General features: G+C 41.4%; 1 protein-coding gene across 4 annotated transcripts in view; it reads right to left on the reverse strand.

The window, feature by feature from the left end:
• The window catches only part of dntt (deoxynucleotidyltransferase, terminal), a 125,779-nt gene that overhangs the window by 26,839 nt on the left and 83,840 nt on the right, over nt 1-15,100 (reverse strand). The window lies entirely within an intron of this gene.

Consider the following 15,100-nt stretch of genomic DNA (forward strand, 5'->3'; position numbering starts at 1 on the left):
TTTATGTGGCTAAATAAGGGTTAAAAGCAAAAGGGAGCACAATTCAATATTGAGTGCAAAATCAACCTCTAACAAATTGCACAGAGGCTATTAAAAAAAAAAAAAACATCCACAAGCTAGAGGAAGCCTGGAGGAAGGAAGAAAAGAAAAAAATATAACTTTAAATCAAATTTTGTTTCTGAAAATAGAACACCCAGTGTAGCAATTACCAGTGTAATGTTCCTAGAATACTCCACTTCCGCGACAATAATAAACAGTGACAATGATTAGACTTGTAATCCACTTAGTGTGCTTAATGAAATGCTACATATTGTTTGTACGCATGTAAGACAAAGGAAAAAATAAACTTTCCCTCTGGCTCACACTTCCTTAGCTACAGTCAGCTCTCTTCAGTTAGATCTCATATGGATATTATGAAGACACAAAGCAGAGATGTCTCATTTTAGCAATGTGATGCTTACACTCCTTGCTACTGATTGCTTTACATGTGGGCAACAAACAGGAATAATGTTTATTTTCTTGCATATTATAAACAGCACAGGGTTACAACTGACAGCCAAAGGTTTATAATGGAAACAGAAATGGTAATAAAGTAGCATGAAATTGCTGCATGCTTTTAATTAGCATGGGATCATATTTGAGGAGAATGGTGGCAGTATGTTCCTCCACAGCCTGAGAAATATGAGTGTGGGTGTTCAAATAGTATGTTAGTGTGAGGTTTAGTAGCCATGCATGTGCATATCCAGCCCAGTTGCCAGAATAAAATGTTGGCATTGTTCAGTTACTGAAGTGTTGCGCAAGGAGGAATTTTTGTATATTTTGACTGTTTACATTTTATTAAGGCTCAGAGTCATGCATGATTAAGAGTGGGGCCACTTGAAGGACAGGTGAAGTGAGTCAGATCCACCTCTTACACCTCCATACCTCTCGTCCAAATATGGTCACTTCTGGCTCCAAACATTTGAGATGACGCAACCAAAATACCAAACTAGAGGTTTCAAAATGGGAGTCCACAAACCAGTGGGTGACATCGAGGTAGTTACGTCCATTACTGTATGGTTTCTCACCAGGAAAACAGGATGATGGATTATTTGACACGAAGGCGAGACGGCAGACAAGACCAACAAAAGTGGATATTTTTTAAGTCTTTGCACTCAAGTCCCAAGTCAAGACTGTATGACTAGTCTGAAGTCAAGCTCCAAGTCCTAAACAGTGTTTATTTGGGGAACTGCCCATTGTTCCGACAGCCCATTGTTCCGACCATATTAAACCCATTGTTCCGATGTCCGTTCCGAAATCATCATGATGCCCTGTGGTTAAGGTCTGGTTAGGTTTAGGCACAAAAACCACTTGGTTAGGGTCAGGAAAAGATCATGGTGTGGGTTAAAATGAAAAAGAAAGTGACAAACACATAAGCTGTGAGCCTGCTTCGCCTCAAGCCTTTCCCAGCTGACCCAGAGCCAGTCTCGGCACACCATCGAGGTAGAAATACGCCCGCTGGGAGCCGTTCAGCACCGCGGACCGTCGGACTAATGGGATGTCGGACCAATGGACTGTCGGACCAATGACATGGACCCGTTTATTTACTTACAAAAATCATGAAAGCTTTTTAAAATTCACATAGAAATTTCAACTGGTGCTCAGAGACGTAACATTCGGCCTTCATGGTTCTCTCCTGCAATTTGATTGGATGCTGTTGTATTGCTTGGAACAAAGTGGATCATCTGGGAAATTAAGTGTTGACCTGATGTAAATGAATAGCATTACTGTTAGCTGATTAAGAAATGAAGGGAAATGAATAATTATGTGGCACACGTTTAAATACTTTTAAATCTTTGAGCTTGAGGGAAGGTATCTTCAAGTATTAGTATTTTCAAGTTATAAAGCTCAAGTCCAAGAGAAGTCAGGGGTCATTGGTGTTAGTCCAAGTTGAGTTGCAAATCTATTTTGATTTTGTCAAGTCTAAAGTCATCAAATTTCTGGACTTGAGTCCAAGTTATCTGACTCAAGTCCCCACTTGCATATCTATGTGTGTGTGTGTGTGTGTGTGTGTACTTGCTTCCTTTACCCCAGGATTCCCTCGCTTGATGTGTCTATACCACAAAGGCTTCTTCATATCATCACCAACAATAAGATTCTTTCACTGTTGCACTAAATGCAAATACTTTATCTTTAGGGTGAAAGCTAATAGCAACACACGGAGCACAGAATGAACTGGATCAACTTTAGACCTTGAAAAAGAAAAAAACATCACAATGTATCCCTCCCCTTTCAAACTCAGCTTCACCAGGTCTATTCATCTACCTCTGTTAATTAGAATTCACAAGAACAGACATGCCACCAAGGTCAAGAGGAAACGTTTGCAAATGTGAATGGTAAGTGAACAGCCCTCCCCCACCCACTCCACACATCGCTCCATTTTTCAAAAAAGGGCTAATTTCCCAGCTCTCCCAGCCCGCCACCAGGATGTTTGGAGGACAGGGGCTGCACCTTCCTTCCTCGGCTCGCTTGTCTGTCACAGCGTACGCTCAGGTATGTATGTCTTACAGTATGTGACGCCCTGAGGGTCCCTGCGCCACCATCCGCTAAATTAAACCTCTCCTCCCCTTCCTGTGCTCGCTGAGAGGGGCCTCCTTCCAGGCGGCTCCCATCCTCACTGCAAACACTGGCTGTGTGAGCGCCAGCCAGGCAGCCAGCCAGGGGAGCGTTCGAAAGTGCCGCTCCCCAAAGCCCAGTGCAATTGCCCTGTTATTGTCCACTCATCCACTGCTCAGAGGGTGGAGGAGGGTGGGGGGTCGAAAGAGCTGTGAGCACTCTACATCCAAGATATCGTAATTTGACGGTGAGCTTCGTATTAAATTCGGCTGTTACCCCGGTGGACAGAGAGAGAGAAAGGAAGTAGCGGTGGAGCACATTTGGGAATGCACAGCTATCTGTGATCACCTTTAAATTAAACATTTTAAGCTTGTGAGAGAAAATTGGGAGTGTAATGATGTTCATTTATGGTTTTTTTTTAAACTTTAAGAGGAGTCCCCTGTGGATCCTCATGCTGCTGTACTGAATTAATGCTACAATAATCTAACAAATTTGCCTCTTTTTTTGACAAATAAAATACAGTGCAAGAATATAATACTGGTCCAACCAAAAAATCAATTTCTTGTTAATTTTTTTCTGATGCCATTTGTTTTTGTTTTAAAAATCAGACAATCCCAGTGTCAATATTTACACTCTATGTGCTGCTCCCTGCCAAGATATTCCACGCTTAGCTTTAACTGGTGCAACCAACCAGTATACATGTTTGATACATCTGAAAAAAAAAAAAAGAGATGGAGAAACCATGGAGTCTTACAGAGAGAGTTTATGGGTTTATGAGTGATTTTTCATTTTGGTTTTTGATAACATTTTAAAATTGTTAAACTAGAGTTATACTGAATTAAGTATGAAAAATTATGTATTTTGGCATGTGTTGGTCAAACTGTTTAAAGTGATAAAAGTAATAATAATAATTCACTTTTATTCTTACTTAAAAACTTAATAAAAGCAAATAATCAAATTTTGTATCACTGAAAACTCAACTCAACTCAACTCAAATCTATTTATATAGCACATTTAAAAACAACCTCAGTTGACCAAAGTGCTGAACAGACAATGCAATATAAATATTATCAGTAATTAATAATAATATAAATAAATCAATCAATTTAAATTAAAAAGATTTTTTTATTTTTTTTTTAAAAAAAAGGCCTATTTAAATAAACTATACAACATCATACAGTGAACAATAAAAAGATCATAAGAACAAGATGTCATGCTTAACATGCTTCCAGAGTTTGGGCAGCTCTTCTATGTATAGGTAGGCTGTTCCACAGGTTAGGACCTGCCACTGAGAAGGCTCTATCGCCTTTACTTTTGAGCCTGGATCTCGGAACCTCCAGCAGTAATAGATTTGTAGACCTCAACGCTCTCATTGGGGTGTGAGGCTGTAAAAGCTCAGTCAAAAAAGATGGCGCCAGGCCATTAAGACTCTTAAAAACAAATATTAAAATTTTAAACTCTTAAAGTATCTCCTCTATATTGGCCAACAGTAGATCCTTGATGACCGCAGCACAGGAGCACCCTCTGAAACCTGTTTTGGAATGAGTGTGCAATTCAGAAGAGAGTAGTTTGAACATTTCATATATCACACCACCTCTTCTTTAGAGGCTACAAACAACAGGAACAAAGAAGGCTTTAATTTAGTTAGCAATCCCTTTTTATGCTTTTTCATTGACTGCACTTGTCACTGGGGTATTAAATTCTCCTTATTAGATTATTTCTGTGATGTAGCTCATCAGTCCAGCAGCAGGATAACTCCCCCACTTCTGTTTGGTTTTCTTCTTGTTTTCATTTCAGCCAATTTACTAGCACAAAGAAGACGATCAAACTTGACTATGTAGAGGAAGTAAAAGTCATATTGAGTTTTCCGTAGGTGGGCCTGAGGAAGGATCATTTACATATTTATATATTTGAATGTTGTAAATTAATTTTTTCATGTTAACTGTTACTGGAGATAAGAAGGTTTTTACACATATGACAAACTTTTTTTTTTAACTTGTTTTTAAAGACAGAAAAATGTGGAATGTTTTGGATAAATCTTTGTGTCTGATTGGCTATTCCTACTCTGAGTATACTTGTTAAATGTGTCTTACTGCTTTCATTTAGCAAAGAAAATTCAAAGGCTGACAGCCTTCAAACCAGGAACCCTGTTGCTGTGAGGAAAGACGGCTCCTGGTTCGAACCTCGGGTATAGGGGGGCCCTTCTGTGTGGAATTTGCATGTTCTCCTCCCAGAAGCCGGGGAAGATGTTTCACTTGCATTCCATCTCATTTTCCTATCCTGTCTCGATTAGCCCAGATGTGCTATTTGACTCTTTTGGGGTTTTTTTTACTTAAAGTTTTGAATCTAAGTTTATTAACATTAAAAATATATATATATTTAAATTCACCTCTTGACATTGTACATCAAGAAATTTCACATTCTAATTTCGATTAGATGAATTTAGAACAAATAAATTCAGATACATGGTTTCCAGTGTAAAATACTTCAATACTATGAATTCAGTGGTGTTTAAGTTTCAATATTAAGTATTCAGTGCTTTAAAAATTCAAATATTTTTGTCTCTTATTTGCTTGCATAAATACAGGCCCTGGTTTCTTTGATATACATATGATACTACAAATGTTACATTTAAGTGAAATACAAAATGAGAAAAACAATTAAGTGTTTATTTAAGTGTAAAGCAGACTTTCTAATTCTAAGATGTCATAGAGAGTTTCTTTTTCTTCATGATACAATATAGGCAAATTGCTCTATTTGGGACAAAATTTGGCTACTTCTGGTCTGATGTAGAGCCAGAGGAGTGTCAGGTAGAGAGAATATGAATAGTCCTCTCATATCAGTAACTATGCTTCAGGACCAAAGCCAGGACATCTATGCACACTGCCTTTTGACCAGAACCTCATTAATCACACTACAACAGATGACATAGAGTAATTACCCTCTGAGAAAGACACATACTGATACACACACTCACACGCACAGTATATAACACGCTTTATGCACACGGTATGCCAAAGTATGCATAAACAGGCAGAACAAATGACAACGAATTACATTTACATGAACACATTTTTAACAGGTGTACTTTGGTTTGCAGCCTGGGAACACCTGAGTCGCACCGCTGAGTATTCACACACACAAATACACAAAAACACACACACAGAGTAAATTTCAAGGGTAGATCCTGCCACATAGAGGGGTGTGTTTTTTTTCGAGGTGCTGGGCAGGTCATGGATCCCTCCTGCCCAGGGAGGGAGTCAGTCTGTCTAGGCATGATGAAATCCTCCACCTGTCCTCATTCATCAAGTCCACTACACATATTAATTATCACAAACCTTCAGACTTACAGCAGAGGACACACACACACACACACACACACACACACACACACACACACACACACACACACAGACCCACCTCCCTCCCTCGGCCCTCTCCCCCAGCCAACAACCACTCCCTCAGACCTACAGTTAAAATTCAACTGTGGTGGCCAGATACCGATGCTGGTTGTAAGTGCCTGTGGCACTACAAGTCAGCAGAGTATTTCCAGAGGACGCCTAGATGTCAGTTATTGCTAGCAGGGTGTCCCAACCCAAACCTGACAGTGGAGGTGCAGTCATATCGATCACACCAGGGTGTGAAAGATTTTCTGGTTCAGAGTGACCAATTACAAATAAACCTAACTGACACAGTGGGTTCTTTATTTAAAAAATCCATTTTCCACAGCAGGAGCTTTTCTTAAAAAAAAAAAGCCACAGGAACCAAGACTTGAATTTGGGTAAGGGGACACAAAATGTCTCTACATCACGGTTGAGGTTCGAGGTCATTTTCACATAAGACATTTCATCTTGTCACGGCAGAAAAGCACAGGTGTGAATTCCACTTAACTGCTTCAGGTCTTGGTATTGTGCATGCTGGCTCACGCACAATGACTTACCGAGACACTTGAATAGAGCAGAGCCAGAGTTAATGTTATCAGTATTACCTCTGATTTGAGTCAAAATGTATGCAGCTACAGCAAACATTTATACAATCAGAAAGCACTTGCCAGTATGACTGGGGTTGAAAATTGGCTGCAACTATAATTATATAACAATGAATCAAATCATAATGTGAAAACAATGTGACAATGTGGAAAGCGTTGCTCGCAGTGCTGAACTTACAGAGAATTATCACCTGAACCTGCAGCTCCTCTCAGAGCTTTATACTGTAGAAGGTTTCAGTCATAAGCCCTATTCACACGGGACTAGTGTTACCAGGGGACCTCATGTGATTTAGAAGTCACTCCCTTATGTCTGTGTTTCATGCAGCACATTCACACGGGGCAAGGGAAGTCTGCATTTTACTCAAATTTACTGCCATATATAAATATGATGAGCGTTGAGGTCTCATTTGTAACCCCACCACGAACAACATCGAAACACTACACAGCACTACTTGCAGTGATGTAATGTTAACCTCCTTTTTTCTTTTATATGTGGGTTAAACAAACCAAATTTTCTGTCAACAGGTCTCCATGCTGTGTAGCGAGATGAGCCTCCTGCACCCAAAAAGCTGTCAAAACTTTCATTTATAATCGCCAGTGCAGCCTCCATAACTTGCGACCAGGAAAGAGGCACAAATGAGGCACAGAGAAAACAGAAAACCCGAATATGACCCCAAACCAAAGAGATGCCAATTCACATGGGACTAATACTGTCACAGGCTATTTGTGTTTGGTGAAATATTGTAGGGTAATTTGCAGTGAAAGTTTACTTGAAAAATTATGAACATGGCAGGTTTGCATGGAATTAAGATTACAGACGACCTCCGCTATTATTATATATCTCATGAAGTCCCCAGGTAATACTGGTCCAGTGTGAACAGGGCTATAGTCTGTATATAAAGATAGAGGTCATGACAGCTTCTCAAAAGTGAAGCCAATTCATCTCAATGACCCCCTAGTGGCTGGCTGCGGTATAGGTCTTAAACCCCGCCCCCTCCAAGTTAGCCGATGGGACATGGGCCAAAGAAACAAAACACGTCAAATACATCTCTCCCAAAGGTTCTGTCATTTTAGTTATGTGATGTATGATGTATGTTCATGCGTTCATCTTTCTGATAAGTTTGGTTTAAAAAGGGGGTGTGATGTCATGATTGGCAAATGTGTTTCACTGGCCATTGACTATCGCAGTTTCATGGGCCCAATCACAGCTGTGCAGACTCTTGCTCCAAACGACATCACAGAGGCAAGGTGGCTGCAGCTGTATCCGCAATACTTGGGCTTCATTTTTGTACAGTGTGAAGAAGTGGAGACATATTGTCCATCCTTATAGTCTTGATGGATGCCTGCCAAGCTGCAGACCAACAAAAAAACATAAACAGTTGTGATTTTGTGAGTCATTGCTGTGTTCCCAGAACCCAACAAGGATGTTTTGTAACCTGTCGCTGTTTTTTCAACGGCTTTTTAGGCACAAAAGTGGTTGGTTTTTTTTCATAAGGTATCGCTGCTTTTCTGGCGGTAATGGTGTCCCACATACAGGGTATATTATTATTTGTGCCTAAACCTAACAACAGCATTGTTGAAACCTTAGTTTCAATATATCTGCTACTTAATAACATGCAAATGTAACATATCCGTGGTTTGCAGAAACATTCAATGCCAACATTTTCTCTGGTGATTGGATTGGCTGAAGAGCTAGACATTTCCCTCAGGAGCCAATGGAGACTAACAGCTCGATTAAGTACTTAAACAATTAGTTGATAATCAAAATTGCAAGACACTTCTTTTTTGTCAATTAACTAATCAGTTAATGGAAGTTATTGTTGCAGCACTTCGTGGAATTTGTTCATTAAAGTATCAGAACAGAAAAAAACAGAAAATGTGTAGCAGGCCAGCGGCTGTTTCCATTCTGTCCACCTCTGTCTGTATGAAACAATCAAATAACAGTGTTAAAACTGCCTCTATGACAAATCGCCCAATCCAAATAGTTCTTCAGATACAACGAAAATGGGGGAGAAAGAGGAGAAAATGGTGGAGGCAAATAAGACCTAGCTTAGCATCTCAGTATTGCTGTGATTTCTTTCAGGGCAGTGGGAACTGTGGACCTCAGCCCATAGTCTCAGCACAGGTTATACCCTGTTCATTTTGTTATGCGAAGCTTTATGAGCACAAGGAACTCCAGCTGTCAACACCCATCTCCTGACACCCATAAAACGTTGTGTTGTGGGGTCATTTCCTGTAATTGGTTTGGATAATGCTCCCACTATGGACCAGAACTTGCACTTTCAGCCATTTCACTGCTGTTCCTTTGGTGTCACCTGTGATCAAATTACATCATTTTCACCTGTGCAAGCAATCTGAATACTTCCAAATGGAAACATGTTTGGCCTGCATGAACCCCAAGTCACTGCGTCTCGTTGTGACAGTTGTCCAGCCCCCTCCCACAGCGGTTCGAGGATTCCCCCTGAGCCTGTTCTTAATTGGGAGGAGATCATTAGCTTGAGTATAGCCCTCTAATCTTTTTTTAAGCATTTTATAATAAGACAGAGACCAGCATGTATCCGCTGAGAGCCTCTCTGAAGCCCACAAGATTAAAGTCCTCTAAATGACCGCCTTTGGTCCTTAGCTTGGATGTCTCCCCTTTAATCAGACATCAGTGCTCATCGCTCCCCTGTTTCTCTGACACCAATCACAAGAGCAGAAGAGGCGAATCTCTCCAAAACCACTGGCAAATTAGGAGGGACACGAAAGAGATGAAAGCGCCATTACCGCGCTGTTCTCGGCCGTATGTCCAACCAATTTACGTCGGTGAGCGTGGACAAAAAAAGCGGACACTCCTCCTCTCCTGCTCACGGCGAACAGTCAGCGCTGTGTGCAGGCAGTGACAGGACAGACACCAGGACAGTTAATTGATCTTCATTGTGTTAATTACGACTGTGATGTGGAGCAGAGGATGAAAAACGGGTCACGCTGTGGTTCGATTCTGTCTGAATGTACCCCGTTAAGCTTTCTGCTGACCTTGAAACTAGCCCAGGAAGTGATGGTGCTGCTTAAGTGAGTGAGTGTGCGTGCATAAATAGTTTGGCCTGTTCCCTTGCACTTTTAAATCTCCAACAGGCTGATAGCTATGTGCTGTAAATCTCCTGTTGTTCTCACATCTCCTCACCCGTCTCACTCTGTAGAATCTACTTTTCTTCAAAGTACTTGACGTACCTCCGCACCTCATCAAACTCTAACAAACACATGCAAGATTTCTGTAAGACTGAGTGTGTGTGTGTGTGTGTGTGTGTGTGTGTGTGTGTGTGTGTGTGTGTGATATCCTCCTGTCCACTCCAGTGCATGGATGGCTGCACTGTCAGCAAGCCTGGCTCTGCCCTTGCATTTGAATAAACACCATCTGAGTTGGCTGGTTGTGTATAATATCTGTCAGGAAGCTGCCACCCCCGTGATCCCGCCGACTCTGACCTCTGTCCCCGGGGGGCTGCTGACGGGACACTGCGGTGACAGGGTGTCTCCCCTGTCGATCCACTGCGCTGATACGCCTTACACCCTTCTCCCGCTCCGCTCGCAACTCAAACGTCTTGCCGCTCTGCCCTATGCATTGGAAATGAGCTGGGGCCGCCTTACAGGATGCAATGAATAGTCGCGAGGATGGGATAAACACGAGCTTCGGCGACGCCTGTCACAAAGATTGATGGTTCCCTGGAATTTTTGTTGTCGTCTTGTCAGTACTATAAACTTTTCCCTGCTGAATAATTGAGTCCTTCAGCTGAAGAGTCGTGTCAATCTTTTTTTAAGTTTGCACTCACATGCTTGTGGTTTCAGGAGTGCGACTCACTGCCTGATAGCTGTAAATCACAGAGTCGTATGGATAAAAGAAAGCTGAGGACGTGAAATTCCGGATGATGTATGACACACAAATGACTAGATTTAATACAAGTGACTCAACTGATCAACACATTTAAAACAAGCATTTAAGCATTTGGTTGTTTTCAGTTAGCTGAATCCTAATTATATTGCAGGATATTCAAACTCCCCGACTTGTTGCTCTCTGCACAGAAAATGTAAATCAGCAAATCAGCGCTGTTTAGCTAATTGTAATGTAAATTACCAAAGTGTATAAGTGTATTATTCAATGTGTATGTTATTGTATTTCTTTCAGGGCTGTATCCAACTCAGAGTTATGTCAGTCAAATCAGATTTGGCTGTTCAATACAAATATTCAACTATTTGTTCCTTTTTTCCATGTGGAGTTTCCATGGGGTTTTCCAGGGCATTCAGATAGGCAGTGACGTTGAAGTACTATAAATAAGACAAACTAGCCCTCTGAGCTAATGTGTGCCATCTACGCTAACAACGGATCAGATATGTGCAACATTTTTTAGCCAACACTAGATAACAAACAAAAGCCAGAGACTGCATTGTAGTAAGTTGCTGTGAGCTGTAATTTCACCACTTCTAGACAAAAGGCAGAAGATAACTTAATCTTACAGCCTGACCAGGCTCCAGGCAGCTTCCTCCATCTCACTCACACTCACACTCACCCTGGGTCCACCCAGTGAGCACCAGAGGTCAACATGATGTTGGACAGACAACATTAGAATTTCATTTTTGTGGAAATAAACATTTGGAAGACATTGGATTTTTGTTACTTCCCAACACAACTTAAAACCAACCAAATATCAACATCATCTGTCGTCAGTATTCTACGTCAAATTGATGTTGGCATTATACGTCATCCTGACATTGAATTTTGGTCACCTGATGTCACAACCAAAATTCAGTTCCTCTGGGATTTTGCAGGCTGTTTTTGTTATCATTGTGGCCTAAAAAGCCTAATTTCATGGCAGCTTTTCTCAAAAATGATGCATGATGGAATGTTTATAGGTAGTTTTATGCAATTAAATTGCAGGGAAAAGTAAAAACTGCAAAAATAGTTGTGATGCTGTCTTGGAGTTGGAGAGAATTTTTATGAGCATTCAGTGTTTCCCACAGAGGTAGAATCTATTTGTAATGGTTGGGGGGTGGGGTGTATCAACAGCTGATCGCCACCGATCAGCTGTCGATGTCATTCGACACAGCACTGAATGATCGTCCCCTTAAGAGGCTCTCCTTCTGCTCTCTTTCTGCCCGGATAGCACAACATGATCTCATCACTACTCATCACATTTTCGGCAGAAGCCCTGCGGCAGTGGTTAACATCTGACAGAGATAATCTCACACTGACAGCAAAACGGCTCAACTGCCATTACACCTGGGAATCAATCATTAGGTAATGTTAGCCATGTGATGCTAACAGTTAGCCCTGTCACTGTGTGCCTTCGACTCCTGGCACAGAGCTCCAGTCCCACAGTAGTAGTCTCATGATACGCTGCATATCACGCATCACTGCACGCAGCGCTAAAATAAAATGAGATTTTAATAGTCAAACTTGCTGTCAAGTTGCAGTGATTAGACAAAATTGCAAGGTCAAGCAGAATTCATGGGGATTGGCTGACTTCATCTTAATCATTGGATTTGCAACATTGCGAAATCCTGGAGGGACAGTAAATTCAACCAGATATCTATGTCTGTGAAACATCCCCAGAAGTCCATGTGTTATTTCTTTGTACTCAATTGAATTGTTTATGATTGATTGTTCTATCACCCTGGGCGGTTTGAATGGTTAACCTATTGGTGTTCATTATGTCTTTAACAGTGTGGGTGTGGTTTCCTCTTTTCAAACATTCTGACCCAACGAAGATCCAAGTAGGATCGACACACTGTCTTTATTAAACTTTTGTGGCATAAAGTAAGTGCACAAGTGTGTGTTACTTTTCCTTCATTTACGTCTTTGTCTTGCACCGATGTAATGTGCATGTAATTACTTTCCTTCTAAATGTAAATGTAGCTGCTATCCGTCACCCCTGCCTCCGAGCTCATCGCACTTATTGTCAAACCTGATTGTCACATGTAGAATATGACTTCTCTGCGTGGCTAAAAATAATCTCATCTGCCACAACTGAAGGTCTGATTTTGTCATGGGTTACCAATTATGACACCTTATCTTAACACTACAGCATTACCACCTCTGCATGAGACATTCAAGTCCTGGATGAAAACACACCTACCCACTGTTGTATCCTTCCTGAAGCCAATTATGTACATGGTTCCAGCAAATGCAACGTGTTTCTAAACGAAACCTAATTAGCTCTGGCATTGCAGGCAAGCAAACAGTTAATTGGTTATTAAATTGCACGAGTTATGGTGTAAATAGATTTTCTCTGCTTAACTGTTTGCCTTTATATCACTGTGTAAGGTAAGATGTGGTTTATTTAATTTGGAAATGTGTAAATGAACCTTGGACTCCCCAATGCAATTACCTTTACGTTAACAAGCTTGCGCTTTCATATATTAAAACATTAGGGTGGATTTTGTTCACTCAGCCTGCTTTGATGCAGTCATATATATATGGTGCATTCATTTGTGAGTGTTTTTGATGGAGCATTGCACTGCATACAGCCCGCCAAACCCTGCCCACCTCCCACTAAGCACTGTGCTATAATTAAAAATGTTGTTCTCGCTCCAGTATCAACTTTCTGCTCACTTAGAGTGGAAACACATATTGCATCGAATAATTTGAAATAATTCGTCTAAGTTTTCTCATGCTGTGGTATTGCAACATGCCGGCCCTAATCGCTTCAAAAACCTTAACCAAAGCATTGGCAGTGATTCACTATGTAGATTCATGAGTGCACACTCAGAGGAGAGATGTAGAAAAATCCCACCTGATGATATAAACTCTGTGGAAAACGGCCCTGATCAAATGGCCTTTGCACTCACTGCTCTTTCTCTTTCTCTATTTCTCAACTGAAGACAAGTTTATGGTTTCAAATTTTCACCGGCAGTAACTTACAGACGAAAGCATTTTGCTTGCATCCTCCCTCAGAGTGGCCTGGCTTAAGACCTCTGAATCACCGCCTACTGTGCATCTCTAAAACAGTTCAGCAATTCAAATAGGTCTGGTGTCGTGTCCATTCCCTTCCCCATTTGGAGAAACAATTGACCAGAGCTCAGGAGGCATGGTTAAAAAAAGGGGCCGTCAGGAACACTCTCGAGGGGCTGCAACAGTCAGGGGGCTGACAGTGGTAGCGGAGCTAGCACCGATGTTAGCATGCCAGTTGCATGAAAATTACGTTATCTCATACAGATTGGCTGTGAGCTTGACTATGTTGATTTATGCCTCTTTGATGTTACAGTGGATATGTATCAGCAAGAACTGATGTTTGAAAATCAAGCCCTTTGTCTTCCTACTACAAAAGGATTGAGCTGTTTCCTCATTGACAAGCACATGGTAGATCCACACAGTAAAACACTGAAGTGAAATGCTCTTACAATACAACTGTGATCTAATTATAAAGCATTGACCCCTTTGTCAGTCTCTCTGTCCCTACGCATATTTTGAGAACCATTCATCCGATCTACTTCACACTTGGTGGGTATATTGCCAGGGATCCAAGGATGTGCAGTGACGAATTTGCTGCAGTTTGGACATGTTCAATATTTTAAAAACTTTGATTAAAGAAGTGAACAGCACTCTGTGCAGCAGCAAGGTCAGGGCTTCAGGACTCTACAGACTGACTGCTGGATGCTGGAGATGCTAACGTTACATCCAGAGTCTTCTTTACGTCCCTGGAGTCAACAAGCACATGCAGATAGCCTACAGGAGTCAAATTCTGTAAGTTTGCCATACTAAAATGTTACACTAACGGGTCCATGTCATTGGTTCGACAGTCCATTGGTTCGACATCCCATTAGTCCGACTGTCCGCGGTGCTGAACGGCTCGCGGCGGGCGTATGGTGCGCTGCGACCGGCTTGAGGCAGAGGAGGCTCATGGCTTATGTGTTTGTCACTTTCTTTTTCATTTTAACCCACACCATGATCTTTTCCTGATCCTAACCAAGTGGTTTTTGTGCCTAAACCTAACCAGACCTTAACCACAGGGCATCATGATGATTTCGGAACGGACTTCGGAACAATGAGTTTAATATGGTCGGAACAATGGGATGTCGAACCAATGGGCTGTCAAACCAATGGACAGTTCCCACACTAACAACATTACTGTAGGCAAGATACCTCATTCCTCTTATAAAACCCATTCTTTATAATCGTGGTGGTTGTGTCAAAGCAAGCGACTAATGTTTATGTGTTTCTGATTGTGAGTAGCTGCAATCTGCAGCAACCTGCAATCTAGTGATTTAGAGGCCCCAAGCAAGCGCCATCTTGCTTTACTTTCCAGCTTTTCCCTAACTGGGAATTTTGTTATTGGCAGCAGTAGAGGAAGTGGCTTTGATTCCATCGAGGCCATTAAATCATCGTATGAGGTTTTGCACCAAAATGGTGTGTATACTCTAGCATTGCTAGGGGACACAATTATGTCATGGCAGATGTATTGCTCAGGACCCAAAGAAGAGCAGTGCTGAGTGTAAAGTTGCTTGGATGAGTGACTCTTGAGAAAGCTGCAAGCAGCAATACCACAG

Source organism: Epinephelus moara, chromosome 19 (assembly GCF_006386435.1).
Source record: "Epinephelus moara isolate mb chromosome 19, YSFRI_EMoa_1.0, whole genome shotgun sequence".
NCBI lineage: Eukaryota > Metazoa > Chordata > Actinopteri > Perciformes > Serranidae > Epinephelus > Epinephelus moara.